Source organism: Dromaius novaehollandiae, chromosome 3, assembly GCF_036370855.1.
Source record: "Dromaius novaehollandiae isolate bDroNov1 chromosome 3, bDroNov1.hap1, whole genome shotgun sequence".
NCBI classification, from domain to species: Eukaryota; Metazoa; Chordata; class Aves; order Casuariiformes; family Dromaiidae; genus Dromaius; species Dromaius novaehollandiae.
This window is the reverse complement of record NC_088100.1, coordinates 56291698-56319119: the sequence shown is the minus strand read 5'-3', so window position 1 is coordinate 56319119 and position 27422 is coordinate 56291698.

Below are 27422 nucleotides of genomic sequence, written 5' to 3'. Positions count from 1 at the left end.
CCTGGTCAGGACCTTGAGAGACAGGGGTGGGACCCAGGGAATGAAGAAATCACTAACCAATCAGTGTAAAAGGGAAAATTGCAAACCTGGCAATTTGTTTGTATAAATGCTACTTGAAAAGTTGGAGGGGTGTGCTTGATTTGTGGGAATAAGCAAATGTCTCTCCTGAGTGTGTAATTATTGGCTTACTGCACATCGGGCAACGAATCCGCTTTTTGGACAACAGCAGGAAAAGCAAGAACTTAACGGAGACCAGGCATATGTACTAGAGTAGAATTACGTTGTTCCTTTCGCAGCTGCAAAAAGTCTTTTCAGCACGCATACTTCACACTACTTTTGTCTCCTGAGTTGAAGACTGACACCTTTTTGACTTGTGGCTTTGTAGTAGGAGAGGGAAGTAAGCACTTTCCAGCTACTTTAGAGAGCATCACGTAGCTATAAAACAGTAAAGCTAACAGCACAAGAAAAACCTGCCTTCCAAGTTCTGCACACGATTTTATTTTTCATTTCATGACTCCTCATTTAAAGCAAGTTTGGAGTTCCTGTTTTCGATAGGTTTTGGTGGCAACACACTTTTTCTTGCTGTACTTTCAACTTAAACTTGCCTTACTGACATGTCTATTCTTTTATTTACCAGATGGGACTAGTTTCAAAGAAGCATTTATGTTTATTCAGTCTTCATCGTTCTTCAGTTTTATTGGTATTTAGTGAATACTTTAATTTAGGGATGCACAAAACACATTTTGGAACATGTTAAAGTCATCTGGGAAGAGGGAAAAGTGTCTGACATTAAATTTATCACAGAACAGATGGATTTCATACAAACTATTCAAAAAAAAGGCATATTGCCAATATAAACCAAAAGTAGAGATGTCACAGGGTCACTACAAATGTTCTCATCCACAGAGAAAACAAAGACCACGTTAAAGTTGGACAGTCTGAACTCCCTACCACTTGCTTAATTGTTCTTGTGATGGCTTTGGTGGGCACAAAACTCATTCTTATCATTCTTTTCTGTCAGTCATGCTTATGCTTCGCAGACAGCCTGAAATTATTCACTAGTTGGTTACGAGGCACTGGCTCTGAACACATACTTTTTCCAGGAGGTTCCTGAATTATTTGCTGCTCACAGTAACTAATCCCATTATTTTCCTTCCAGGATATTTGAAAAAACAGTATTTTGTAAGTGTAAAACATAGCTGCAAAAGCATTAACTTTTGTGTGGCAGGTTCGCAGTTGCATTAGAGAGGTAGCTTAGAGATCACTTTTTGCACTAATACAATCATAAAAAAAAGTCCAGTTTTGCATGTGCAAAGAGTGGCTGCAAAACTTATCTAGAGAACTAAAGTACTCTAGAATACTAGAGAAATTTCAAAAAAAAAAAAAAAAAAAAACTTGTCACTAAAGTAGATAAACTGAAAGGACCTCCTTGTTTATATTGTCTTCTCATAGATTTATTTTAAATTATTTCAGTGTCGTTTTTTTCCTGAAGTAGAGAGGTGTAAGGAGATGAATATCAGGTTACAATTGCCTTCAGGCAGGGAAAAAAAGAGGGCAGGAAGAAAGACATTCTATATATTCCTGTTCTCAACAAAAAATGTAAGAATGACTGTATTGCTCAGAAAAACATCAACTTAGTGCAGCGTCCTGTCTAACAGTAGGCAGTAACAGACATGTAGGAAACAAGAGGACAATAAACATTATACTCTCAGCTTCCAGAAATCTATGGCTTAAGGTCTTAGTAAGCCACTGTTCACATCTTTGGCTTTTATAACGCTTGATGGATTTTTTCTTTTTTTTTTCTTTTTTTCTTTTTTTTTTTTAATTCAATGCATTTATCCAGTCATGTTTTTCAGTTATTTCAGTAAGGATTTTGTTTGCTTGCTTGCTTTAAACGGGCTGCCTGATCATTTCCTTTGATTCCCCGTAATTCTTTTACAGTGAAAAAGAAGAGTGAATAACAATTCTGGAATCCCCTCCTGCAGTCAAGCCATGAGTGCATGCTGGATATATTCAGTATTGTATTGATGACTTCTCTTTGATCACTATTCCTTTCCTGTATAATTACCAGTATTCCACAGTTGATCACCAAGTCTGATGGAGCTACCTACAGTGACACCAGGATCTATTTTCTGAGTGGTAATAGCTAATTTTTAGCACAATAATAATTTTTTTCTAATTAGGATTGTTTCTCCCCCAAGCATATTAATATTGACCTTTCATCACTATTAACAGAATCCCAAACAAGAAAATCATTGTATCATTACAAGTCTTTCATTCTGTAGGCAGGATCACAAAACTTGTTGCTGATTGGTTGATAACATGCACATACTGTATTTTCAGGCATGTAAGATGCATTTCAGATATGTCATATTCATGCAGAAGAACAGGTATTTAAAAAGCAGTCATGTGCTAACCCACATTTAAATAGCCTGCAGAAAATCAGAGGTGCAGAATGAGGCAATCAGTCATAAAAATTATTGAGTTTGAGAGGGAATGACAGAGGTAGAACTTCTGGAGAGAGAGAAGAGGACAAAGGCCTCAAATGCACAGTAGGGCTGCGGCAGATCTTCCTCTTGAATTATTTGCTCTTATATATTACTCTCACTGACACTCAAACAGAGGACCTGGGGTATCCTCGTCATTCATTTTGTCAGTGAGGATATTTTAGGGAGAGAAGGGGTTGTCCTGTTAATTTAACACATAAGTACTTCACAGGTGTTTATCTGTCTATAGATACAGCTGTTTCTCTATAGGTACTCCAAACAAATAAGTTTAAAAACATGTGAGAGAGAAGGAAGCATGCAGCAGGGGTGAGACCGCAATAGAGACAAAAAAGCCTTTCTGGATCACTTATGCATTCAAGATCTGGGAGCCAAATAAACTGATGAAATAATCTAGAAAGCTCGGACATGATGTATCTGTAATGATTAGCAATCAAGAAATACATTTGTTCCCTCCTATTTTTAAGCCCCCTAAGTCCTCCTCAAACTGTATATTTTTGCTGAATTCAATACATGTTTTAGAAAGTACAAGTGCTTATTTTTTAAGAGGTTCTCAGAATAGAAATGCCAAATGTAAACATCTACAAAAATCTCCAGGCCTTATTTTATTTTGAACTTTTGCATAGCACTCCTGAGATTACATCCAGACTAAAAAGAGCTTTGAACTATGCTACCAGGATTTTTATCTCCCTACCAAAGACTTCTTCCAAATTCACAGCTCATTAGAACCTTCTGAACTACCTAATAAACAAAGTTTTGTATTATCACCATTATTACCTAATTAAAATATATCCCTTTTCAGAGCTGTATTGCATACCATAAAGCTTCTGCTGGAAGGTTATACATAATTTACAAATATACAAAAAAATAGAGAGTTGCTCTTTTTTGTTATAGGCAATAGCTCTGGAATGAGCCTGAATCTTTTGGCTTTATATTAAATAATCATAGGTGATGTGGAGGAAAGCAAAAAACTTAACTCTAAGGCCACCATCAGAGCACATGTTGGGACATGAGAGAATCAGGTCCAATGAATATTTAACTACTAATACAAAAAGGGAAAGAAGGAAGCCAAATAAGCAAAGCAATATGACACTTTCCTGGTATCTGGGAAATTTAAGCTCAAGCCCCTGTACCACGACAATCAGCACAAAAACACGCCAAGGGAACAAGAAGAGGAAGGTAGGTGAAACAAAGGAAACAGCACTCTCTTGGGAGAGTGCTATTCTCTGGCAGGAGATTGGAACCAATTATATTATGAATACCTAGTTATTTATGTGTTTAATTTTCTTTGCAATAGAACATACAGAGGTGCAGAATTCTTTACATTACAGAAGCAAAGACATCAATGCCTGCACACAACAGTGTCAAAAGTGCCAGGATAACACCACCACTCTCTATGCGCAATGGAACCTTGGACCGCAGGAGTAATTTTTGTTTTCACAATAAATAAAGCGTTTTCAATGATCAGCTGGAAAGTAAGATAAATCCCAAGAAAGCAAAATACCATCATAAATCTCACCTAATTATGCTCCAAAGCTAGTAGGGTGCACTTTAGTGACCTGGTCTCCTCTAACCGACACTTCACAACGTGTTCTGTAACATTGACCCAAATTGCTATTAAACCTCCCTGCACATAAAGAATTCTTCCTCCTTGGACAGAATGCGAAAAAGGAAGCCACCTGTCAGCTATCACACACAGTTCCTTCCTAATAAGCAGCGGGATGAGGGCACACTAAGGATAAAGAAGTATCAAGCTTCATTAAGGGGCTGCACTCAACATTAGGAAAGGGTCTTCGAACCAAAGCTGTTTGGATGAAATAATGTTGGGGCACAGGATATGGAGAATGAAAGAGAAGCAGTAGCTTCCTGAGGCATTCCTGTTTCAGAGTCACCTTGTGTTTGTTTTACTTATGTTTTGTATTTATGTTTAAGGATTTTTCTGTTGTATTTATATCCATATTAGGTAAATTAGATGGGTAGAATAAGGTCCGTATTGTGCTTAAACTATTCTCTTCCTCTTTTCCCCTTGGGCTTATATTATCTCTGATGATTTTCCTTCTACACCTCTCTCTGATTATACCTTTAATCAGTAAGGAGGGTCTTGCAAATAGATTCAAGTTAAGATTCTACATCCCTCCAAGCCCTTCAGGAATTTCATTCCCAAACTGTAGCCTGGTCAGCTCACAAGCCCTTCACCCACCAAAAAGGGCATAATTATATGCCAGGGTGCAATATATAGCTACTACCATACTTGGGTTCTGACTGAGGAACTTGAAGATCAAGACACAGCACCCAAGATACTGAAGTACTTGAATAACTTTTTTTGGAAGTTCACAAGGTTCATTTTATTCTAAGATCACATATGCCAGCTTCTCATGAGCAAGTTAAAAATGCATTAAAGCACTTCCAATTTTACTGTCATTTAACTTGGATGTGTCTTCTTATAGGATTTGACCACCTATTGGTTTTGCCCTGGGGAAGTGAGTTTTGTTGTTGTTTTTTAATGTATACAGTAAGCACTTTGTGCTGCCGAAAAGTAGATTATCTTTGAATGCTTTGTTCTTTTCCTGCCCATCTTTTTTATAGCTTTTTTGTTTATTCTATTTATTCATTTTCTTCACTTTGTTTTCATCTCTGCAGCCTTCTGTAGTTCATTATTAGCATTTACAAAGGCTTAGTGCTGGAAAATATGCACACCTGATTCATTGTTATTGGATTATGTGAACAGAAAACCAAGCACTACATAGAATTAAAATCTTCCCTTAACTATTAATATGAAGCAACTAGATGAAGTTTTCCAGTGCTGCTCACCACATTACCTTGAAAATTGCTGTACTAGCCTAATTTTAACAAAAAGGACAAATCAAAATATGCAAAGTACTGGCACCACTTTGAAAAAAATGGCAAGTTTACTTGCCATCACATTTCCCAAGAATGGCAGTGGTATAATACTGCATCATCCTGCAGTACCAGCACTATCTCAGAACTGAACAACCTCAAGTACCTTTCCCTCAGCCCATGTAAAATTGCAGACTAAAGGTCCTCTGGATGTTTCATTTTATGGAGCAGTAAATAACGCTAATTAAAGGAAATCTCTTGTTCACATTACCCAGGCCTTTTAGGAATGGTGAGGCCTAAAACTGTCACACTATATAAGTCATGGGTTCTGCAACTCTTAATTTTAAAATTATGTATGAAGTTCCTGTCAAAACATGTCCCTCTACAACCTGAATTATTATTGCAGGCGTAGGGAACAACCTGATGTTTAACTCACAGAAAGAAAGCGAATGGGAAATTTAGACTTCCTTTTAGCAGTAAATAACATTAAAAGAGGTAGCACAGAGTGCATTTCAACAGTCAGCTGCAGGCTAAATAACCAGGAAACAAAGCTCAATTAAGCAACACGGTGGATTGATTGATTAGGTTTATATACCTGCGTAGCTTGATTTGCACCCTATGTTAAGTCAGAAATAAAAATAAGAGTAGCCGCCTCAACTTCAGCCTTCCAAAAAACTTTAGCTATGTTCTCATATGGAGAAAGCTGTAAATATCACCATCAAAGACAGCTGTATAAAGATAGCAACAGGGAAGGTGAGGTAACAAGGTCCTCCAGTGCAAGTGCAACAATAGAAAGTTAAAGTAGCAATTTTCATGGAAAAAGAGAGGCATAATATCAGAAACAACTGAAAAGGGCCATCCCAGACCTGGTGGCATGGAGACAAAACTTGAATTACTTCAAAGGGCCTCCAAAATAATATGTGCTTTCCAATGACCGCTGCTATATCCAGTGGAGCTGAACGGGGAAGATTCATACATTATTTTCTCACCCTCTGTCTGACTGCAGCTGTGTGTTTTATCAAACACACACTTTAATGAATACAGTATTTATGATAAAAACATTTTAAAAATCTGCTAAAACATAGTAATGCCAAGATTAACTGAAGAGGCAACTCCATCTCACATCTAACTATCCCAAAACAGGTGCTCTATCCCCATAGAATGGGAGATCCAGTCATGTCATACGAGAGTTTGAGAATTATTTTCTGGATTCATGTTCCAGCATGTTTTTTTCCTTTTCCTGTTCTTATTAAAGAATACTATAAACAACACTTAAGTACATCTACAATTTTCTTACACTATCCTGTTAGTATCTTATTCTGCATTACTTCTCTGCTTAACTGTGTTTTTTTGTTCTGCATAGCACCCAGAGAAATATCTTTCAAAGCCAGTACTCACTGTAAGATTCTTAACTCAGCTTTCTTTTCCAATCTTCTGACCATACCACAAGTTTTGTTGATTTTTTAATTAACAGCTTGATTGCCACTGATAAACAATTCCTTAAATGGTAAGCAAAATAATTTACCAAGTTCAAACACTTTCTTCTGTGCACTAAACTCACTGAACCACATCAGGGAAAGCAACTACTTCCAACCCACTAAGCACTCAGACAGTCACAGTTTCTGTTCAGAACCTACTGTTCAGCAGTTTTCCAATATGCTCTCCTGTTTACCCAGTAGTTTCATGAGAAGTTTCACCTGACACAAATAGCACTGCCACAAAAATGGGCAGTCTTGCCCTCCCCCATGTTCCCAGGTACTTGTGTCTTCCCTGCTCCCCCATTGCTAGGTCAGTTCCACCATTGATGTGGCCAGACCCATCCCCACAATTCAGGTGAGCCAAACTTAGCCTTTGGGATGATATTTTTTGCCAGGTTAAACACGGTCCAGACAAGGTCACTGATGTGAAAAAATCTGATGCATGGAAAGGAGGTATCACTTCTTTTGATGGCAAGACAAGCATACTCTGTCTCAAATTGCTGGTGAAATGATAGTGTGATGTGTAATTTAGGTATAAGAGAAAGTTTATGCTTCTCACTTGTGCTTCTAGTGAACATCAAGGATTCAAAATTATTGGGAGGAGCAAAAGAATACTCCAGGAGCACTTCTAGGAAGGTGAGGCATGACAGTCACTCCCGAAGGCACCAATCATTTACTGAGACCACCCAGGCTGTACAAGCTGTCGTGGTTTTTTTTCATTTAATCAAACCGTACAAATGCTAAAACAGAACATCCCCCTGCACAAAGGCCTATACATTCTGGACCTAGTTTTCAAAATTGTCTAGTTACCAAAATTTCTCATACAAATTAGTTCCTAACTCTAGAAAATTAAGTTTTCCTGTGACATTTCCTGAAAATTGCCCAATCCGCATACACAAACACAGCTCCAAACTCAGTAGAGGAATAGTAGTAGACATCTAATTCTGACAATCAGCATCGCTGCATCAGCAAGTTACTTCCTCCTCCCCAAGGATTTCCACTGCATTTGCTACTTCATTTCTTCCAGATCTGACAGCAGAAATGTCTTTTCCTTTGCTTCATCCCTCTAATTTTGGTTTTCATGTTGCATAGGAGCTACAAAATATTCTAAGGAGTAGTAATCAAGGAGATGTTTATGCTTATAAAACTATGGAGCACAAATTTTCAAAATGTTGACCCCATGGTTCTGCTTGATGCAACTGACAAATTAGATTTGATGATCCACTCACATCCCTTTGGAGGTTGTCAAGTTGTGTGCATCCTTTTTTTTTTTTTTTTTTTTTTTTTTTTTTTTTTTTTTTTTTTTTTTGCCTGGAAGAGCTAATCAAGGAAGCAATGAAGAGCTCCTGATATTACCAGTGTTAAACATTCTCACCCCGAGACCAAGAAAATGAGCAGATGCCTTTGCAAACTTGACTTTGGTCTCTATGTAGCAGCACAACTAACAGACCTTTCAGCTATGGGGTTTGAATGGAGAGCACCTAGCACCTGGTAGGAACTGAAAAAATGCAGGAGACAGGCAATATTGGTTTGGATAGAAAGAGCCAAAAAAAGTCCCTTTCCCCAAAGACATGGGGGAATCTACCATTATTTCACAACTTCCTTCACTTTGGAAGGAAAACATTTGCAAGAGACAGAGCTAGAAACAGAAACAAACACCTTTATTTTAAGGATATTTCCAGAGGCTTGCAACTCTGGAAAAGAACACCAGAGCTAAATCCCTGCTGCCTACAGCAAGAATCAAGTGAAAAGCTGGCTTTTTCCCGCTAATTAAAACTTGTGGTTTTCTTTTGTAACCCTAAAAGAGTTATCTCCATAGATGTTTTTAATGTTTTACTGCCTGTGGGTCTCCAAGGAAAAGGGAACTAAACACCTTTCCTTCATTAGGTGTGCCATTTATCACAACTATTCCACATATTTAAAATGTGTCTGCATCCCTTAAGAGCACTTTAAAAAGAGAGAGGAAAAATGATAAAAGTGGACAAAATTCCAGGACAACAATTTAAAAGGTTGGTAAAACACACGTGAAACAATTCAAAACAGTTTCTTAGATGCACTGACTAAGAAGGATGCATTAATCCCTGAACGTTCCTCCAGGAGGTTCCCGAGACCTTGTATAAGAAGGAACATATGCTCCCTCCATTTCATTTAATGCAAATTTCAGAAATACTGCATGCCCATCAGTATTCTAGAGTTTTCCTACATGTCCAGAGTTGCCTACAAGACTACCAGGAGTCCCCCTCCTTTTATATCTGGGATTACTTTGCTGTTGGCTTGTGTGATTATACTTCACATCTAAAAAGAAAAAAAGACAAAAGAAAAAAGGTAAAACAATAAAAAAGTTATAAGACATACACTTCTGCAGTACTCTTTAAATTTTTTGAGGCATCTCAAAAATGTATAACTCAAGAAAAAACGGTTGGAGGAAATAACATTAAGATAAAACAGCTAGCCAAGAAAAGCCAGCTGAACCACAAAGTCATGATATTTTATGTAAAGTGAACCAGGGAACAGCAGTATATTTTTTTATATCTGTTGGCAATACATTCAATATATCTGGTTAGAACTGCAAAATGCACTTAAAAGCACAAGCCTTGTATGTATTAGGAAAAAGAATATTAAGAACAGAATATCACCTCTATTCTACTCTGAATGAGTATCAGCAGGACCCTGGGATATGCATAAGAATTAATATGTTATTTAAATTGATTTTTTTTCTAGAAAAATTTTGAAAATATGCTATACATGTCCAATTACATCACAAGCGTAACTTCCAGTTTTATAACATCTATCTTCAAATGTGCCAAAAAATTGTGTAGGTATACTAACAATGTATGTTCCCAGACAGACAACATTCATTCATTTACAGCACATAATACAATCTGTCCCAGTTTCTTTCTCATTTTGTCCATGTTGACTGGGATCTGTAGATAGGCTCGAGTATGGTAAAGGCACATGTTCAGTTTTTCATTCATGTAGGAATGAAAATTATTTAATGTATAAAATGAAGTATTTAAAACAAAGGAATCATCAGATGAATTCAACATTACAGTTGAGACTAAACTCAGCTCACAAGTTTTGCCACCCACGCAACACTCAAAAAAGACTCCTTCTTGTTGAGATCAATGCCCTCCATATTTGTACTAGCATGCAATCAAAATTCTCATTTACTCCTAGTACTTAATTTAAAAATAAAGGTATGAATTCCAGCATTTAATAATTTTCTTCTTCTGATTACTCATAAATCTTTATACTATTCATTCTTAATCATCTCTACAAGTTAGAACATTTTATGCCCAATTATCGCTCTTGCTTCAATAAAAAAAAAGAATCAATACTTCTTTCTACTCTCTTTCTCCTACTTGCTGCTCCAGTTACTCTGCCCTCTCATCTGTTTTTATTAAGTTTTGGTTTTTTTCTGAGATTGAATTCACAAGTTTAGCAAATGACCGTCTCTTGTTTCAGTTCCTTAATTTTCCTCCTAAATTAGCTGGCAGCCTGCTGGAGTGCTCATGTGGACCACTGTCTCTTTTTCCTGCTCTTGTTAGGGTGTTCAATCTTCCATTTCTTTGAATTAAACAGTAACAGTTTGCTCACTAATCATGTTGTTTTCTTAATTATATTCATGTCTCAGCTTTTCCCTGATGACTGTCTCCTTTGAAGAAAATGTAGGGCCTGATTTTAAAGGCTTCAGCACAGGTCAGGCACCTATGTGCCTTTGGCCCTTAAAGTTTTGCTGGATACATTTGGCACCACATTCAGTTACGTAAATCTGGGCTGCCTGTAGGAAGGATTCTCCCTCTAAATGACCCCTGTGGCATTTGGAGACCCTGTTTTGTGGGACATGCACCACTCATGTTCCCCTGAACGACACAGCTAAATGCCAATGACGAGTAGGGCCTTTGTGCAGTGTGAAGGTGCTACAGACAAACCTCCTGCAGCAATCACATGGACTCATGGCTTGGTGAACGGGTGGTTCCTCAGACCCCAGTGGGAGGCTTAGCCTTCAGGGAATCATTTTCATGGCAACTGGACTGCTTGTGTGCTCCCTCCTCCTGCCATAAGAGCTAGTAACTTCTGATGGTGTCTAAGCAGCAATATTTACCCTTTCCTTACTTTGAGGGAGGAAGGTAGAAGATCACCATAAACGTTATCTACAGACTCATTTACCCAAGCAGGAGAGTCTGCCCGAAGAGCTGGATTTGCTCCAAGCTGCGCCTATCATCTGCCCCGGTTATGAATGCAGAGGAGGAAGAATCCTGAGAATTTGCAAAGAGCACATGTGTAGAATAGATGAGAGTAGAAAGAAGTAGAGAACCACGATCCACAAGTTTTCTTAGCCAAGCTGCTTAAAAAGAGAGAAAGAGCAAAAAGTCACCAGCTTTTACTTTTCAAAGTTATAGAAGTACTTACCAGCTTTATTTTTCTATTAGCCTTGTGGTAACCTGCCATTGTTTTCTCTTACTATCTTCTTCAGAGCTAATAAATTACTGCCCCAAATTGCCTCAGTCAGAAGAGGGTTGCAATGCCCTTATCAATCAGATGTTCCTTTCCTTCGTTTTTCTGTTTGTTGGTTCAACCTTCCTCCCCTGAAGCAAGTCAAGAAATCTTGCCTCATATCTAATCTTTTGTGGAGCTGCAATCACTTCTTTAAAAGCTGTTCCCAGATCCATGTTCATTTTGTATGTAGAAGGACACAGGCTTGCAGGAGGTCAGTAGAAAACAAGTGACTTAGAACAGTGTTTCAGAGGCAGCTGAATGGTGCTGGGCCTGGCTTCCCAAGGCTGCAGGGTAAAAAGACCATCCAAAATGTAAGAATTTCTTCTGGTTTAGAGCAGCATGGGAAAGTACAGCTATTTTACTTTTTTTTTTTTTTAATATTGTATATTGTATGTAAAGAAAAAATTATTCTAAAAGAAATGAAGAGGATAGGAAGTTCCCCAGACAACAATTCAGATGTACTCTGACAGAAAAGGCAAGCAGACTTGTGTCTCTCCAAATACAAGCAAGGGCCTCCCTACAAAGAGCTATGACCTATAACATAAGTAAAACATTTGTAATATAAAGATGCCATTTTCTGCTTAAACTTCTTTTTTTTTTTTTTTGCTTGCTCAAACTTCTGCTTTCAAAGTGGTGCAGACAAATTTGTTTCCTTCTCCGAACTGGGGTGTCTGGTGTTCTGCAACATATCAAGCTGAATTCTTCATACATCTTATGAGCATAGAGGCTTCTCCTTTCTTCCAGCTCTTCTCATACTATCTTCAGAGTACTGTTTGTCTCTTCAAATGTTCAAACAATTGTCATATCAGAGAAGACAAACTAAATTTCTGACTAATGGGTACTGTGATAGTATCTCATATCATGAAACCTATTTATTTATTACCCAAACAAGTATAAAGTTACAGAAAAGCAAAATCATGCCGAGAGGAAAACCTGAGATTATGCCTTACGGAAAAAGATTTTGGAGGGCAGGAGAAGGAACATCCCTCCACTGTCATTTAGCCTAGACTGTCTCAAGAAACTGAAAGGAAATTCTTGGTCTTTGATGATGGACCTATCTAGTCTTCCAGGAGAAATTTCTGATCTTCCTTAAGTCATAATACAGCCTATGTCCCAAAAACTAGTCCAGATACCTGCTCTCATGTATCTCCCACCTTGGAGATCCTCCCTAGTAAGCCTGAAGTCCGTATATTAGCTAAAGGTAGGTCCTGACCTATGATCAGAATAGAGATGATATTTACAGTCCAGGATTTAGAAAAAGAGCCTGCTCTAGAAAATGTATTCAGAGTGTCCTTAAGACATGCTGACTGCTTGGAGTTGATTCAGAGGTATAGTCAAAAGACAAAGACGTTTTGCTATCTTTTGCGTGGTGGCCTAATGGTTAAGGCACCTGCAAAACGACTGGGAGATCTAATCCCCCAGCAGCACTTCCCAAACTAGAAGGATATTGAAGCAGGAAGTTTTGGAACACAACTATTGAGTGGCCAGAAATACGAGATTTGCAGGACTAGATAATGAGCAAATGAAATGGAATGTAAATCTGTTCTAGGAGCTTCCTCTTCTAGGAAGCTGTTCCTCTGTCTCCTCTAGGATATTGGGGGGGGGGGGGGGGTCAGTACTTAAGTAACGTAAAATGCATAAAAGTTCCCAAGAAAACATACAAAAAAGGTGATTGACATAAAATTACTCTCATAACTTCTATAGCATTAGATAAAGAAGCAGTAAAAGTAACAGTTCCAAATATGCATCCACTGTGAATTCAAAAGACTTTCTCCTTCCAAGAAAGAACAAGTAAAAGATTATGTATCTAGTTTACTGAGAAAGAATCTTTAATCGAGTATAAACAAATGCAGAAGACAAAGGATGAATAATATTAAGACAAATATTATCTTTCAGAAACTGCTTTTACCTGAATTTAAAAATATATGGAAAAATGACAGTAAGAAAAATCTTAAAACTAAAAATTTTCAAGAAATTCTTAGGCATGCTATGCAGCTACCACAGGTACTCACTGGAATACATCATTTTGTAATATGTCAAGTTTAAAGCTGGAGAATAAAGGATTGCTAATATCTTCCAAATTCTCTGATTCTATTCCTGTATCTTCAACTTGATAAATAAATTAATAAATACTTGAAGCCTAAGCTATTCTTTATTGGGAGAGAAATAAAAAGTAACTGTTTGTAAAGAGTAATACACATTATTAGTACAGCAATGACAGAAGATGAATATATTAAAGGGATGCAATGTGAACGACTTGAAACAGCTCTCTGGGGAACAGAATGAGCTAAGCACACATTCACACACAGAAAGTTAAGAAAACATCAGAGAGAACTAGACATCAGATTTCAACAGCGAAATCGTGTCCTCCAAGGTATACTGGAGCCCTCTCTTATGCCATATGTTCTTTTCTGTGAGCCAAAATTCTATTCACATCACTGAAGTTTCTCACAAAATAGACCAAAACAAATACATGTGGTCCACAGATCTCATCAAAGAAAAGAGTTTTGCTCCACACTTGGAAAAACAAAAAAACTATATACGTATTACTTACAGGATAGAAAGGATCTTTGTTCTTTCTGTCTGTTGAACTTTAAATGCATGTTTTGACTTGCTAAGGAGGGTTTTTTCAGACACTAACAATAATAAACTGCTAGTTACAAGCACAGATAATGAATTTAGAAGGATAGTACAGGTATGGTACTACCTGACCAAGTAAGCAACAAATCACAAGAACTGTAGCAAAAGTACATCCTAAATTTTCAAATCTATCAAGTGCTCTAGAAAGTCAGGCATTTGTCATATTTCCTAATATTCAGATTATATTGAAGATAAATAACAAAACCTAAAACAGGACATTTTTGAAGCAATTTACATAGTACTCTCACGATAAATGAAGATCAAGCAGAATACTTAATCATCCTTTCTGAGCCAAAAGAGATAGGACCAGCCACAAAGACACGCAGGAATAATAAAGGCCTAATTCTGGCTGGTTTTATCAGGAAATTCACAGACTATTTAGAGAAAATGTTGCCCTTAGTCAGAGAAATGCATGAATAATAATGGAAACTAAAACATAATAAATAATCACTCTCATTGGCATAAATGAAGAACCAGTTATTACCAAAAGTTATGAGGGAGATTACTAAATATAGGTTTATTTATACATTCTCACCTCTGCATTGAGGTGATTCTCCCGTATGCGTCTTACATCTTGTATCAAGTACATGCAAGTTTTTCAACCATGGACTGGGCAAAAGAGAGTTGTCCTGACAGCCAGGTTTTCCCTGATTTCTTAAACTGTATAGTTGACAGTATTTTAGAGGGCCTGAGGACAGAAAGGGGTAATAAGCCTGGAGAGACTTCATGGTGGGGACTCCACATTCACTGGTGCCTAGTTCCAAGAGAAATCAATGGAATTTTGGCATCTAAAGTGTTTTCTGGGATTTTAATGCCTTTCAACCACCTGTAGTCTGTACCTGGAACTAAAAGATTGTATATGAGAGAGGGAAGAGTTTCTCAAGAGCAGGCTGAGACACATCCCTCACATGCTGAAAAGATCCTGAGGCCTATTGCTTGTATAGCACCGGATTCCACCACCCAGAAAAGGTGCTAAGCAAACATAAGACATATTCTCATAGACAAGAATTTGCTTGCAAACACACTTTGAAGGGAACAGGATACAATAAGGCCATACCTATGGAACGCCATAAAGTAAATAAATGAAAAACCCAAATGCCATCCACAGGTAAAGAAGATACGAGACATCTTTCCAGAAAAATGCATGTAATACAGAGCAAAAATGGAAGGAGAGAAGATAAATATCTATAAGAACTTAAATGTTAGGCCTTCAATAGACCACAGATCTTCATGAATAGCTGCAAAGTCCAATTTTTTGTGAACCAACATAACATGCTTTCCAAAAATAAATACGAATTAACACCCTGCAATAAATGCCAAAATCATGACATGCTGCTTTCCAAAGAAAAATTATTTTCCTCAATGCTCAATATTGCTTTGCAAGGCTCCCCATCTGCCCTACATCCTGCACCAGAAATCTTTACTTAGAGCCCTTACTCCACACTGAGTCTCCTCTGACAAACTGATCCCTTAAAGAACTTTATTCTCATCATCAAATATCAGTGCTTAACTGTCCCAAATCTGGGCTACTTTGCTCATCAGGCTCAAAACGCATACCTTGATCAATGAAAATCAGGATGCAGTTACTATGGAGATTGCAAAGTCATGCAAAGTTGCCAAAGTCATTCTGATGCAAAGTCTCCAAAGTCATTCTGATACTCCTTTCTCTTAAAGGTACAACAGTCCTTAATTAACAGCAGTGATTCAAAATGGTCAGTGTACAAGATGCTACAGTCTAGCTTGGTTCCCTCTTCCAGACAAACATCACAAGCAGGGACTGGCTGAATTTTGAAAATCTGCACTTGAGAGATGACCCAAAATGCCTGCCTAAACTGCTGGTTTAGCCTTGACTTTTGGGGATCTGGTCAGCATTTTGGCCACAGCTTTGAGTGCTACTATCTGCCCTATTCAGGCAATACTCCAGATCAATAATTATGCTGTCCTGCTTTAACAGTGAAAGGTAGGCTGTGATGAAAAGGCAAAAAAGACAGAGCCAGACTCATACATATGGCTCCAGAGTCACAAATACTGATTAATCTATAAAAAGCAATCTTCTTAAAGCCCTACAAATTATACCTTCTAATACATCCTTTCAAATTCTTTTTCGACTACTTCTTTGGAAACATAAGGCCTGCCACTTGCTACTTATTAAAATTGTCTCCTGTCATATCCTCTAAAACAAAAAATTCACCATAAAACCAAGAAAAAACATATACACAATTAGGAGGCATATTACCTGGCTAATGCACATCACAGAAAAATAATTTATTCTTATATATATATTTATATATATAATATAATCTTGAAACAGACTAGAATAAAATTAATGGAATCAAGTAAAATGATTGAGTAAAGCATATGAAACAGTGACCAGAGAGTTACTGTCCACCTTGTCTCTGCATCACTAAAGATCATCCTCACAGGCAAGCTCAGGAAGTGCAGGCTAGGTGAGTAGCTAGTGAGGTGGATTGAGAACTGGCTGAATGGCAGAGCTCAGAGGATTGTGATCGGTGGTACAGAGTCTAGCTGGAGGCCTGTAGCTAGCAGTGTCCCCCAGGGGTCAATACTGGGTCTGGTCTCGTTCAATTTACTCATCAATGACCTGGACGAAGTGACAGAGTGCACCTTCAGCAAGTTTGCTGATGATACAAAGCTGGAAGGAGTCGCTGATACACCAGAGGGTGTGCCACCATTCAGAGAGACCTGGACAGGCTGGAGAGCTGGGCTGAGAGGAACCTCATGAAGTTCAACAAAGGCAAGTGCAGAGTCCTTCACCTAGGGAGGAATAAACCCATGCACCGGTACCGGCTGGAGGCTGACCATCTAGAGAGCAGCTCCTCAGAGAAGGACCTGGAAGCCCTGGTGGACAGCAAGCTGAACATGAGCCAGCAATGTGCCCTTGTGGTCACAAAGGCCAGTGGTATCCTGGAGTGCATGAAGAGGAGCACTGCCAGCAGGTTAAGGGAGGTAATCCTCCCCCTCTACTCAGCACTAGTGAGGCCACATCTGGAGTGCTGTGTCCAGTGCTGGGCTCCCCGATACAAGAGAGACATGGCACTGCTGGAAAGAGTCTAGCGGAGAGCCACAAAGATGACTGAGGGACTGGAGCATCTGTCATATGAAGAGGGGCTGAAAGAGCTGGGACTGTTTAGCCTGGAGAAGAGAAGGCTGAGGGAGGATCTTATCAATGTGTGTAAGTATTGGAAGGGAGGGTGTAGAGAGGACAGGGCCAGACTCTTTTCTGTGGTGCCCAGTGATAGGATGAGAGGCAATGGGCAGAAAATGCAACAAAAGAAGCTCCATCTGAACATAAGAAAAAAAATGTCTTCACTGTGAGGGTGGCAGAGCACTAGAACAGGTTGCCCAGAGAGGCTGTGGAGTCTCCTTCCTTGGAGATATTCAAAGGCCACCTGGATGCAATCCTGTGAAATGTGTTCTAGGTGACCCTGCTCGAGCAGGGGGGTTGAACTAGATGATCTCCAGAGGTACCTTCCAGTCTCAACCATTCTGTGTCTGTGTGAAGATAGCCACTATGTCTGTCCTGAAAGAAACAGAGCTAGCACACTTTTATTTTCTTTCAATTGTATTGCTAGAATCTAGGTGGTAAGAAATGCACAACTGCTATGACTCCATTTTCTACATAACCCAATACCAAAGCTGTGAAGACACAGTGTTACGAAGATAGCTGTTTCTTCTGCTCTCTTACAGTTCTGACTGAAACACTATTTTCAAACAATGACTTTTCTCCATATTACGGACAATCCCCATCTTCCTGTAACATAACAACAGCTGCCTTCTCATCTCCTCTGAGTCCCCCAGGTGTTTTGCAGAATCTACTAGTATTACTACTGATGGACAGTTTCAGAACTAACCATCCCTTTACTTGGAAGCTTTCTCATATCCTACAATTTCTCTATATTTGGCATTTTCTGTTTTGTAGCTTTGACCAAATATAGGGAGAGTTGTTTCATCTGCAAGACTAAGTTACAAATAAGTTAAAAGACATCAGGTTGTCCCTATGAAAAACAGTTTTTCTGAGCACCTGAAATAAATGAGGACGGTCTAAAGAAAGACTATGGATTTTTTTTTTTTTTAGACAGGTATTTCTAATAGTATTTTTCTTAAATAATTAATTCCAGTTCCTTGTCACTGACGGAAGGACTCTCTTGATGCTTTTCTTCAGATGAAATTTGAAGGATAAGAAAAACACTTTTCAGATGATTTGCTGTCGTGAGTTCTCACCAGCATGAATGGCGGAGGATTCAACCCATATACTGCTTGAAACAACATATTGTCTCTATTTCTAACCAATTTCTGAGTGGCTACGTGGCAAATATAAAAAGCACAAAAGGCCTCTATTCTAAGTCTGGAATACGCTAGCTTGTCAGAGGTCCATCATAATAGATGGATGATATTTTAAGCACTTTTCTCACAAGTACATCTGTATTATGAGATATACTAGCCATGGACACAAAGACTGTTAAACTGCAAAATAATCCAGAAAGAGGATAAACATTAAGAATTTTCTATTTCTGGTGCTTTAATTGCTGCTTCATTTAGTTTTTTGAACCATCAAATTAATTTAATTGAAGGTGACAAATGTATTATACTCTTTGAAGAATCAATTTGGATTTCCAAATATATTTCAAATGAACCTTCCCCTATATCACCAGTTTCACTTCGCCTAATTTTTCAGTGTTCATTCAGGTTAACAATATATTTTACATTAGATTGTGCTTATACATATGCTTTGTGTTTATTAAACCTACTACAAGAACAAAACGAGTTCTGCAACTCTACATTTTTAATCATATCAGGACAAGAATGCTTGTCAACAGCAGATGTATTTGCAAAAACCTAAATTAATATTTGCCCACTAATTATAATAAACCAATTTCATTCCTCAGTTAACAAAGGAAAAGCTATAAAGTGATATTAAATAAAAGCTGGGCTTATGGATAATCCTATATAAAAGTATCATAAAAGAGAATAATTACCACTATCAGTTCTAGTTTGGATTCTAAATGAGAATAATTCTGATACAAATTTTTCCTAATTCTACATTTCTATCAGTATGTATAATGTAACCATGTGTCAGTAAATCGAAAGCTTTGGCTAGGCCTGTAGCTATTACAGCCAATTTATTGTTACTACTTTATTATTAATAATGGAAATATTTTGCCTTTCTTGCAACCTGGGGTAGCTATGAAACAATTCAATGATCATATGCAAGTGGGAGAGCCAAAATCTTAATGTATAGGCCTCTCATAATAAAACAGATAGTTATGTATTTGCAATTGGAAGCCTTCAGTCTGAGGGATGAGAATAATCAAGATACTTCAGAAAGAGCAGAATTATAAATTAATGTTTCTCAGCTTTATCTGCGGGCATCACTTAAAAGTGTCCCAGGAATCTTTAACTTTCTTCCCTTTAGAGTTTATCTTTGTGAGCAAAACTAGAGCCATTATCTACGAAAGTAAAACTTTTTGCCTCTGCACTATGTGCTGGCAGCTCCAAAATGCCTGCTTAAGGGTCAGGGTTTTCCACAGATAGAGGACATGTATTGGATTTTCAGCTGTGCTAACTCTTTTTGAGAACCTCTTGGGGAAAAAATTATAAAGAATTAACTGGATAAAAGTTGTCCTATGCCTTCTTAGTGTCACCTTTCTTCTTAGCAAGGGATCTTTTTTTGTGCGATAAATGTTATTCAAATCGCTGTTTGCAAACCGTAAGAAATAGCCTAAGCTAAAGATAGAGATACTAAGATCTACTGTCTTATTTCTAGCACACATAAGGGATAATGTTCAAACATTCATGCACCATTTGTAGTGAATTTGGAATAAAGATAAAATGAGAAATTCATTTTCAAAGCTAACCATGGAAAATGTACTTCTAAACAAGCACTGGAAACTGCAAATTGTGTGATGGCAACCCCACTCAGCCTTTTTCAGACAGTGTAGTTGTGATTCATCAGAGGCTTTTTCATTAGGGTTGTGTGTTTAATTACAGATCAGGATGTAGACTGGTATGTTTTCTTCCTATATTTCTTCTGTTCTAACTAGGTGAATAGACAGCATATCTGTAGGATGAACATCTGAAAGTTGAACATGTGTCTGCAGGGTATACTTGTAGCAAAGGCCTTTCATTCACCAGCACGTCCAGGGAAGTGATGCTTCCCCTCTAGTCAACACATGCAAGACCACTCTGGATGGCTGCATCAGGAGCAGTTTGGGGACTAGGACTGTTTTGGGATTCCCAGTACGAGACAGTCATTGACATAGTGGAGCAACTCCAGCAAAAGCCACCTGGCTGGTCAGGAAACTGGAGCTCAGCACATCCAAGGAGATGCTGAGGGATCTGGTCTTGTTCAGCATTAAGAGGAGAAGGCTTCAGGGGGGATCTTACTGCAATCTACAACTACCTAATGGGAGGGTGTAGTGAAGACAGAGACATACTTTTCTTGAAGGTCCACAGCAATAGGATGAGAGACAATGGACACCAGCAGGAACATGGGAAATTGCAACTGATAGAAGTGGGGGTTGGGTTTTTTTGTTTTTTTGTTTTTTTTTAAACCATAAGGGTGATCAAACACTGGAACTTGTTGCTCAGAAAAGTTACAGAATCTCCATCCTTGGAAATATTTAGGACTTGACTAGACACAGCCTTAAGCAACCTGATTTATCTGGCCTTGCTTTGAGTAGGGATTGGACTAGATAATCTCCAGAGATCCCTTCCAACCTACATTATCCTATAAGTCTATGAAGTGTGGACAGTTGCATGCTATATTCACATATGCTCCAAACACGACTCAGTCATATGACAGTTGTGTAAATGTGTTTATATTGCTTCCAGACTACAGCCGGCACACATTTCAGTTATCATTTGGGCAGAGAGGCTCAGATGCCCAGAAAATGAGCAAAGTTTGCAGGTAGCAGTCTGCATCTGCCTACATCAGCAGAGTCTACAGGGAAAAAAATATCAGATATGTTCTTGATGAAGAGATAAGAGCCACTACCTCTACTTTCTAACATTACCTGTGATGAAAAAGATATCTTGCCAATCCAGTGGTTTCACATCCCTATAAAATGTTACCATACCTTCTCACGCTCCTTATTATGGCAGGCTCTTAGACAACTTAAATGACTCTACATGTCACATGGTGTCTATACACATTTCACTTTTCCATTACTCTGTGTTTCAGTACTGGCTTGATCAGTCCCTTGGAAGAGAATTTTTCTTTCTTTGGTCAGATGGATGATACCTTTAACTTTAGCCACCTGAGACTAAGCTAATTATCTAAACTCCCTCTACAGTCACTGAAGAGAAAAAGGTCACTCCATAAGGTCTTTCGTCTTCACTTATGGGAACACTTGTGGGAACAAGACTGGTATATTTTTGAATATCTGCAACGTCAGCTTTGCATTTTCTTAGCCACCATTTGTGCCTTTAACTACCTCTGTTTGTAAAGCTTTCAATGAGGCACAGAAAAAAAAAATAAAGATTTGTGGAACAATTTAGAGTAGTTTACTTAGTGTGGCCTGTAGACCAATGCTCCGAGAGTAAGGAGAAAAATAGCTCTACAAAGTTAGTTTCTAATGTGGGGGGGAGAGGGAAAGTAGAAATATGAATTCTTTCGATCTGTGAAACATTATAATTTTGAAGATGATGGCACCTAATTCAAGTATGCTCTTACAAGAGGAACAATATTTATGTAATATTCTAATTACAAAGTCTCCTTCAAAGAAATTATGCCCAGGAACCTAACTCAGAAAGCAACTCATTGCTTTGTGCTCCTTTTCCAAAATCCTCCCCCAGTATGGATTCTTCTCACAACTGTGACAACACAGTTTCGCCCCTTCTTACAGACAAGGTTGTGCTGCAGCACACAGAGCCTTTTACCATTGCGTACAGTGCTGAACCTCTCATGGTTACAGAAACCCACAAACCTGTTGTCTCAACAGGAAGTCTCAAAAGCTGAATAATGAGAGCTTGTATGGCTGCAGGGATGAGCAACCAGGCTGCAACAGAAAAATCACCTCGCTCCATTTGAAGTGGCTGGTGGTCAGTTTTACATCACATTTGCTCTTTGCTGTCTCACAGGTCTTCTTTTCTTCCCTGTGGAATCTTCTCCAAAGATTCAAGTTATGTCAATTAATTTCAAATCAAGACCAGAAGTGTGCCAAAACCTGCAGCTCCTGCCGAGCCCTCCCTGCATGACGATGAGCCCACTGATCCAGGAGGTGCTCCAGCAGCAGCGCTCCAGGCAGCTGACAGGCGTCAGCCCATATGGCAGGCGTACAGGGGAGGCTGGCAAGAAAAGCACTCGTATCAGTGTCAGCCGAGTCACCAGGGTGTCCGGGCATAACAAAAGAGGCATGTTAGAAACTGTCCTGCCTAGACAAGTGTAAAGGAGTTTTTCCTGGGAATGACAGGAAACCAGCCTTTTCTGGAGTTGGAGGGCAAAAGGAGAATGTGCCTCTCTCATCTTATTCTCTTCCTGTGAGAAAGAGAGAAAATAAATTCGTTACTTCGCATATTTCTCAGCACACGTAAATAAAAGACTACCATTAGCTCTTTTCACCAGATATTATCTGTGTGTCAAAACTTTTTAGGGTATGACTTGATAGCCTCTCCTTACAGAGCACATGCAAACAAGAAAGAGCCGCTTTCATTTATTAAAGATCAGTACTGCAAAAGGCAGAATGGGAATACATATATATATTCTAAGAGCAGAGCAGGATGAATACAGGCTTCACATTTATATACAAAGTTCAGTCCACAGCCTTTCCTGCTTTTTAACCTGTCAGCATTCATGCAGCCACAGTATACCTACACTGATATTTTTTGAGAAGTTTACCTGTCTGTTACTCACCCATGATTACACCAGTTTATATACAGAATGATTGCCTGTCTTATTGGCTTGGGAATGAGATTTTCAGGAGAAATAGATATAATAAAGAGCATATTTAAAGAAAAAAATGGTCTTTTTTTTGTTAAATAAAAGACTGGGCAAGATTAATTAGAAATCAAGAACAGGAAGAGACGGCAGAGTAAAAAAGTGAGATGCACAAGGATAAATGCCCAGTGCCAGGCACCACAGCATGCATTTCCAGACCCAAACCTCTCAGAATTCAGCCCAAGATCTCCGAGAGTACCTGATGCACCCTCCTCCTTCACAGTCACTATGAGCACATGACGGCTCAGCAGCCAGAGCTTTGCCAAGGCTGCACGGGAGCTGATAGAGCTATTGCCCTCAATAGTCCTCGCATGACACAACACAGAGATGCCTCCTGCAATATTTATCCACATTGTTCTTCTATAGAGATCATTAAGAAGTGTACTGCTATTTTCAGGGGGATGTAGCACACTGCGGCCTACGAGCCTTCTCTTGCTTCTCCAAAGTTATTCTACACAGACACAGAACAGAACAGAACAGTTCTCCACAAAAGAAAGGAGATCAGCTATGGGTAAGGACATGTAAAAAACATGGACAATGGAAATATTCAGACCTATTTCTTTGCATAAAAAGATACTTAAAACACTATTGTTGCATACTCAAGGCAAACAAAACGAGAAAGGAGAAAGAAAGATAAACTTGGGGAAAGACTGTCTTTTATGTTGCTTATATCCCATAAACAAGACTGTTCTCTTCTTTCACCCAGCTGTCAGTGCCTGCCAGTTACTAACTCAACCAAAATGAAATAATCTTCTGAATAAAAGTCAGAAGCAGCTCACAGTATAAGACAGTTGTTGGCAGGGCTTTGTTGTCACTGCCAACTTGTTTTTGTTTTCCATGCAGTACATTATGAAGTGCATATTATTAGTGCTCAGGGCTCCCTGTGTCCTGTTCTTCTCTGCTGCTGCTAGAAGCTGTGTGGTCTCCCTTTCAATAGCTGCAGAGAAGCAGGTATTTGTTCATTTTGGCGATTGCCAGCATCCGTGCATTTCCCCATGAGAGGCACACAGGCTCGTCAGTGATGGCAACATCTGCCATGCTAAAAAGCCATTCAAAGCAAGCATTTGAAGGGAAAGAGTTTAGCTTGAGGAAGGCAGTTCGACTCTATGAAACACGTCCCTCAGCAGATCTCTCCAGCTGCCTGTGTTACCCACAGGCAGTGTTACTGGCAGGCACAACGACATCCCCCACTCCTCCATCATGATTTTGTGAAGTTCAAACTTCAGCCTAAACCTCATGAAGCTTAGGGACAACTCTGGCAGAGCCAAAGTCCACCACAGCTCTGACGGGCTTACCCTTTCTAAATAACCACCATCAGGCCACTACTCCGCTTCTCTCCAAATGGCATGACGCTGCAGGAAAATGCGTCAAGGCTCTGCCAAAAGCACAGCAGCCCCTATAACCATGAGCCTTCACTTCCAGGGGCTTATATCTGTCATTCCCTCAGGCAGGCAGAAGGAACCAATGTACTTTGAAATCTGGCACCCAACAACATGGCTCCAATATAATTCTGTTTTTATATTTTTCCAAGGTGTCTGGCAGTGTGTGCAGCACTTTCCAAGCTAGCCAGGGCTGCCTCCCATGTCACTGCCCAGAGCTCAGTACTCAGCTTTCCACCTCACCCTGTTGTTCAGCAGGCGGAAAAATGAGCTAGTATGATGCACAACATCGCACAGCACCAAAGGGCAACAGGAAAATTTACACACATTTCTCCTCAGTGGCGAGTTTAGGCCTGTGCAAAGTTCTGCAGGTAAAATCTCCTGGTGACAGGGAGCCTCCTGCTCTCAAAGCTAGTCTAGGATATGGGGATAGAGTCATTTTAGGCTCACACCAGATAATCAGCTGTAGCAAGAGAAGGTTTGCTAGAACAAGAACGCTAAACACAAGCTGCCTTCAATCCATCTCCTGCAAGAGGTGTCAGGCTGGTAATCAAAAGCCCTGGAGAAAGGGGAACCAAGACAAAGCCATTTCAAGGCTGCCCCTGCTAGATGGTCTCCTGTGAAACCCCATGGAAATTCAAACACTGTTACCTGCCAGCAACAAATTCCCATCCCTCTATGCCTCGCTTTGCAGGCACCAGAAATATCATATGGGATGGCTCCAGCCCAAGGCAGGGAAATTTGCTGTGTCAGCACATCTGGATTTGTGTGTTTTGGCAGGGAAGTGTATGTTTCAGGGGGAAATAAGCAATAACAGCGCTCAGCTTTAGCCCATGTGAAGTGAACACAGACGTTCAGCCTAAGTTAACAACGTGACCGATGCTCAAAATGGATAAAATAATCTTTCCCAAAGCTACCCCCAATATATGTTTTTTCTGTCCTGAGTATAACACATCCTGCTTGTCATAAAAGCTTGCGCCTCCAGACCTCTTACCACTCCAGTATCCTTCTAGGTCTTCACCTCTTACAGTCTCTGAATGTATCTCATTCAGGTCTCACATCCTGACTGTGTATAAATACTATATTTATATTTAATACTATATAATGTATTTATGTACTATATTTATGTACTATACTTAATACTATGTACTAAGTAATATGTTTTCTGCATATGCATCTAATTTGTGGTTAGTTAGATACCTTTTCTGCCCCAGCTAATGCCACAATTTTCTGTCTGATCTTACCTGAAGTATTTCACTTTTTGACATGTCTAATCATATCACGCTCTCTCTCTGATCCTCCCTCCTTTTCTGGCACACTGAACATCACACAATTACCTTAATTTTTTGCATCCCTGTTCCCCCATCACTACCCTCCATGTATTATGCCTCAGTCAGCACTGAAATATAGACTCTTATTCCACTTAAACAGTATGAACAGGCATCATGAAGTCACTGCTAAATTTGTCAGCTACAAACATCTTCATGCCTGACAAGCTGACCCTCACACTTGGAAGGAGCCTCTTGCAACACGCATAAACCTTTTAAAAAGAAGAGTTATGAAAACACATGTTGCCTGTCCCTTGCTAAGCCCTAATGACAGGCTCTCTGCTAACAATTATACGTGTCTTGAGTGTGTGAGATAAAGTGCAACCAGAAGTGTAGGGAGTATAAAAGTTTTGTGCCTATTACAAGGGAACAAAGCTTTCAGAAATATAAAAAAGAGAATATAAACAAATAAAGCCTACTAGAATATTTGACTCAAACAATGATACAATTGCAAAGATCCTGTTAAAGGAAGACCCAGATAGAAACTTAACTCTCAAAGCTGTGATCAGTGCCTCCATATTAAAAGGCCATATGCAATTACTAAATGGACAGTCAGAGCATGAACTGTAACTCTCAGGGGCATCTGCATTCAAGGCAAAAACAAACATCACATATAGAACCGTAAAATGGCTAACTAAGGCTGTCTACCAGAATCAGGAAAAACATGAGGGAAAAAACCTAACAGCAGTGTAACAGTAAATTTCTTCAGATAAACTCTAACGAAATTTCCCCCCCTCTTTCTTTTTCCCCCTTGAAGCCACATTTCTCTGTATTAGCTTTCTTTGGGTTTCTCTCTAACTCATTCAATACTCTCAAGCAGAATTTGGGCAACAACTTGAAGTTTCCAAGGGAAAGAGCTTCATTCGAAATATCACCATGTCTGGTAGCAATAATCCAGCTGACAGGAAGAGTACAGCCTGTGCAGAAAGTTGGATGGTAGCATAGATTTCTAATGCTCCCCCTTGTTGATCTTCCAAATTACCTTTTTAAAAAAATTATTTATAAGCTCTTTAAACTTTTAAGTGTTGTTGACAGGACAGATAGCCTGATCATGCTGAGCGCTTCTATCTTATTGCTCTGTTCTGCTGTTTCTCAGTACATTTATTCAGGTCAGTTCATCATCACAGAAGCTAGCTAATGAGTGACATTGTATTTTGTAGTTCACAGACACAATGCTGAGCCATTTTTCTAGATTTTTGCTACTAGTCATTTAAACAACTTAAGTAACTTTCCAGCAAGCAACATTGCAGCAATTTTTCTGTAGGCAGAGAAAAACTGACGTTTTCCTGCATACTCCTCAGGTCATGTTCACCTTCTCAGGAGCCACCTGCAGCTTTCCGTTTCCATTTCCCCAGTTGTGAACAGTATGCACCATGCATTACATGGAGAACCTTTCCAGAACATGGCTTGCTGAACAAGAGCAGGTAGACCATAAATATTTAATGACAAAATAGCAGACTACCTTTTAGAATGGCTTTGCTCTTGTACTGGTCTGCAAGGACTGCAATCAGAATTTTTACATTTTTACTGTCAACATTGCTGTGTCCTCATCTGGAGGGGTATATTTTCAGTATTTCAGTGGGCTGAAATAGCCAATATTCAGATGGGCTCCATGAATCCAAAAATATTAGTGCAATTCCTTCCCCTAGGCAAAAGAAATACAAGGTCTTGCCACACAATTTTATTTTAACGATTACATTAGACCAACTCTTGAATTGAGGAAAAGAAGAAGCAGACAATTCCCTGAAATCAGCTTTGGTCTTCTCACCTTTGTCTGTCTGGATTAGACTGCAGGTCTC